Source organism: Myotis davidii, unplaced genomic scaffold (assembly GCF_000327345.1).
Source record: "Myotis davidii unplaced genomic scaffold, ASM32734v1 scaffold174, whole genome shotgun sequence".
NCBI lineage: Eukaryota > Metazoa > Chordata > Mammalia > Chiroptera > Vespertilionidae > Myotis > Myotis davidii.
This window is the reverse complement of record NW_006289087.1, coordinates 6,345,720-6,351,169: the sequence shown is the minus strand read 5'-3', so window position 1 is coordinate 6,351,169 and position 5,450 is coordinate 6,345,720.

Genomic DNA, 5,450 nt, shown 5'->3' with positions numbered 1-5,450 from the left:
CTAAGGGACTGAACTACCTGGCCAGGGGCCTCTTATTGTTCATCCTGAATCACCATCTCAGCCGGGAACATCGCAGATACCAGCGCAAAACTGATGAATGAGAGAAACAGGCTTGGCATTATAGCACATACTCCATAAATCTTTCATTAGATAGATAGGAATGTAAACAAATGTGTGGGCCCAAGAGTAATTGGAAAGAACTCCGCTGTATGTGTCCCGGGAGTTCTTCTGTAGGGGACCGTTGCTTAGACAGCAGGGAATAGTGAGTGGCAGCGGGTTTATTAATGATTGAAAACTGGTTGATGAATTATGACTGCTTAGCATAACAGAGAGGTGAGGAAATTGGAAGAGGGCCCGGTTGATCAGCGGAGTGGTTTAAATGCTAGAAAATAGAACTTAGGAGGAGAAGATAAGTGATTCAGGCTAGAGAAGAGTCTGGAAGGATATTACAGCAGGCGGAGGCCAGCTATGCTTCATTTTTTAAATTCTTTTTTTAATTTTTATTGATTCAGAGAGGAAGGGAGAGAAATCGAGAAACAGAAACATCAATGATGGAAGAGAATCACTGATGGGCTGCCTCCTACACACCCCACACTGGGGATCAAGCCTGCAACCCGGGCATGTGCCCTGATCAGGAATCGAACCGTGACCTCCTGGTTCCTGGGTCGATGCTCAACTACTGAGCCACGCTGGCTGGGCTGTTCTTCATTTTTAAAGACTAGTCCATGTAATGAAATACAGGAGGTGATGTGTTAAATTCACCGAGGGACTGAGCATTTGTAAACATACATTTGTGTTATGGGAAACTCTCAAATTTAAATGATACTAGAAAATCACAGTTGAAAACAAAATCACAGTGAAAATAGCTATCATTAGGTATTTGGAAATGTATATAGGGGTTTAAATTAAATCTAATATCCATCAAAATACAAAATATGCAAACAGACCAGAATGCTTTAATTGTATATGTAGTCCTCACTTCTAAGTTTATTGTAAACTCAATATTCCCAAGGTAATTCTTTAAATTCAGTAAAATTTTAATTCAGATATCACCTATCACTGTTGTTGTGTTTGTTTGTTTTTTCAGGAAATAAACTAATCTAGAACTTTGTGGGTGAAGAAATATGCAAAATAATTTAATACCATAAAGTTTTACATAATCTTGACTCAGTAGTGAAAGTACTAGCATTGGATGACTTGGGATAATGATTTTAACTTTCATTTTCTATTATGTAATGTACTTCACAACACATCTCAATGATACCACATTATGAATGCATTAAAACAAATTGTAACTTCCCAGTATATCACTTTATGAATCTCAAAGCAAAGAATTACTTTGCAACTTAGAAAACAATTTTCAGAGGGACAATTCTGAAGCTATATCTTTAGTGAATATTTTAGAGTTGACCAGACCTACTAGAAACATAGGTTCTAAAACATAGGTTTTCACAGGACTGCCTTTCCTCACTGATGACTTGGAGTTTGCCAGTAGAATGAAATCATATTTTGTGAGATGTTTTCTGAAAATAGTTATTCCCGTGTGCCGAGTGCGTACTAAATGCAAACATTACACTTGTATCATTTCTATTTCTCACACTAGTCCTTTTGTAAGCCCTAAACAATGATTTCCTGGTTAAAGAAACTTGTCTTAAATGATACCACGGTTGGGTAGCATTGTTGGCATTTGGCTAAAGATGTAGGTCCCTAGAGCAGCGGTTCTCAACCTGTGGGTCGCGACCCCTTTGGCGGTCGAACGACCCTTTCACAGGGATTGCCTAAGACCATCCTGCATATCAGATCTTTACATGACGATTCATAACAGTAGCAACATTACTGTTATGAAGTAGCAACGAAAATAATTTTATGGTTGGGTCACAACATGAGGAACTGTATTTAAAGGGCCTGAAGGTTGAGAACCACTGCCCTAGAACATATGCCAACCACCTTTCAATGTGTTCATGCCAAATATGAACTGCACATATGAGTCACAGAGATCTGTGGAAAAAAATAATATAGTCTATAAAACCGGGGATGCAAATGTTAAGAAACAGATGCACAGAGCTGGGATGGCACAGTGGTTAAGACTGAGCTTTGAAGTCAGATGGCTTGGGTTCAAACACTGAGTCCAAAGGTTTGCCCTCCATGAATTAGCTTCACCTTCCCCCTCTGTAAGATGGACGTGATGAGACTAATATCTACATATGAAAGCTGTTTTCGGGATGCAGTGAAATCCTGAATGTAAATGACTAACCACAGTGCCCAGTATACAGTAGGTGCTCAATCATTGTCACTGGGGATGCTAAGTGACACATCTGATGCAGTCACAGAAAGCCCGACCTTCCTCCTTATGCAGCAAAAACAATAAGATTCTGAGTCTCCAACTGGGACAGATGCCTTTAATGTGTTATTTTAGTATTTCCTTTCTCGTGTCATTCTCAAGGTTTCATTCCAATTTTGTGGTTGGAAGGAAAGGCAATAAAATAGTTGCAGAATCCTGCATCTTTCCCAAGTATTTTAATTTGGAATGTTAACTCACTGTGGGAGGCCGCTCTTTAAAAATAGATTTTCAGGAAAGCATATCTTTTAAATCAAGTTGTTTACATTTCAGATGCAATATGGTAAACATGAACTGTCTTCTCATTATTCCACAGCTCTAGGTTTCATAACTTCAGATTCTTTCAAAGAATGTTGTTTTTCTCTGCATAGCTGCCGAGACGGTCTTAACAGACACATGAGCACCATCTTTTGGCGAAAATGAGTTATGGATTTAATTTTATTTTCATAATGGCTGTCTCTCAATTACTATTATGTATGTGGTCTTTCTAAAAATGACATTGAAAATGGAGACGAAGCCTGGCTCATGTAAGTCAGTGGTTGAGCATCAAAGCATGAATCGGTTCGATTCCCCGTCAGGGCGCATGCCCAGATTGCAGGCTCCCTCCCAGTAGTAGACGTGCAACAGGCAGCCCGACCAATGATTCTCTTTCATCATTGATGTTTCTATCTCCCTCTCCCTTGTTCTCTGAAATCAGTAAGAACATATATATTTTAAAAGAAAATGGAAAAGAAAAACAGCAAGTTAAAGAGATAACAATACAAGAGCAAATTTCAAGAGGCAGTTTTCACCATTATCATCAAATGCTGCTGCTGAAGTCTGAAAACTGTCCCTTGTTGAGTTGCAGCCAAAGAGTTATCCAGCCTTGGGTTGGGGTCGGGGTGATTTGGGTGTCTAAGAAGAGGAAGGTTACCAAAAATGGGGAAGAAGCCTGGAAGAGGAGGGTGAGGGTGTTGTAATGTACCCCGCGGATCACACAAGGATGCCTCAAGAAGTCGAATTAAGGAGTCACATTTCTTTCAAAGCCGGGACTATGAGGGGACAATTAGCTCTCCAAATCTCATAGTGCTTCAATGACAAAAATCACAAAGGTATTGATTACATCTTGAGGTTAGGAATGAGGAACCTGGTTTGCAAAAAAGCAGTTTGTTACAGAAGCTAGATTGAGCCGATTAGTTATCTACAAAGATTAATTACAGTTTCGGGTCTTAGGACCACTGAGTCAATGGAAATACATTACCTGGAGCCACTGGGGCAATTTTGAGTAATTGTGCAGTCCTGGTCTCCAGGTACAGAGGACTGTGTTTTCTAAAACCAGTCTGACCACAACCAATGGGGTATTCAAATGACAATCCATAGGGTATTCAATCGAATGGGATGATTTATATAATTCAGAAAATCAAAATACATTTTCTGTTATTTTAGCAAGCAACTAATGACAGAAGCCAAATCAGCAGGGTTAAAATATTAAACAGCAATTCCCACCAAGCATGGTTGCCACCATGCTTCAAGGGCAAATGCAAAGCAACCTCACATGGAAACTTGGCCGACATCAACGCTGGATTTCATAATGATCCTAAGAACAGGTGAGCTTCATTTTTCCCCCAGCTTTTTCAGACATAACTGACATATAACAGTGTGTAAGTTTAATGTCTACAACACAATGATATGTATATATGTGTGTGTGTGTATAAATATATATATGTGTGTGTGTGTGTTTGTATATATATATATCCTTTGAGTAATAATCCCTGGTGCAATCAGCTGTGACCAGATTCTTAAGTTACATTTCAGGAAACTTGGCTGCTTTGCACAAGCACCTTCCTTGGCATCATTTCCCAGAAGAACCCTGTGGGTCTGGCAATTGCTCTGAGTTTAATGAGTGTTCCAGTCACATGCAGTATGATATACATATGTATATATATGATATATGTATCTATGAGATCTATATATATAGATAGATAGATATAGATATCTATCTATCTATCTATATGTATATATATAGTGAAATGATAACCACAGTAAGGTTAACAAGTCTACCATCTCACATCGTTACAATTCTGTGTGTGTGTGGTGAAAAATTTAAGATCTCCTCTCTTAGCAACTTTCCGACATGCACACAATAAACTGTTAACTACAGTCGCCGTGCTGTACGTCACCTCCCCAGAACTTATTCATCTCTTAACTAGAAGTTTGTACCCTTTTTCCACCTTCACTCAACGAGGTATCACCTCAGTTCATTTTTTTTATTTTTGTATCTTTTTACGTCACCCTTCTCACTGAAAACAAATGGGACTTCATGTGCTAGTGACTGTGAGTGTCTAAATGCCTTCAAATCACTTTTGTTTGATCTCGCTTCAAAACTAGGAGTTGTTCTGTCTACACCACAAAAGAAAAACTGTGGTGCTTGGGGCCCTGGCTGGGTAGTCCAGTTGGTTAGAGCATTACCCTGAGATGCCAAGCTTGAGGGTTTGATCCCTGGTCAGGGCACATACAAGACTCAACCAATAAATGAATGCCTAAGTAAGTGGAACGACAAATCGATACTTCTCTCCCTCCCTCCTTCTAAAATCAATTTTAAAAAAATGTAAACACCAGATCTAACTACAAGAAACCTAATTTAATATGAAGTTAACAAATAGGTTAAAAAGTAAAATGACAGAAAAAAATATACCATGATAGTAATAAAAGAAAACTGAAACAGCTATACTTTATTGATATCAGATAAAGTACATTTCAAAGCAAAAACATCACCAGAGATAAAAAGGTCATTTCGTTATGATAAAGGGATAAATTCACCAGAAGAACATAACAATTCTAAATGTTTACAACACAGTTTCAATATAGGTGAAACAATAAACCGCTAAGGAGCAGACAAATCCACAGTTATCACTGGAACATTCAGCACCCCTCTCAATAATTGACAGAACAAATGGAAAATCATTAAGGACACAAAAGAATGGAACACTGTTAATCAACTTGACATAATTGACATTTATAGAACACTCCACCCAACAGCAGAATGAACTTTCTATTCCAGTGCACACAAATATTTATCAAGATACACCAGATTCTGAGTCATAAAAAATTCTCAACAAATTTTAAAAGATAC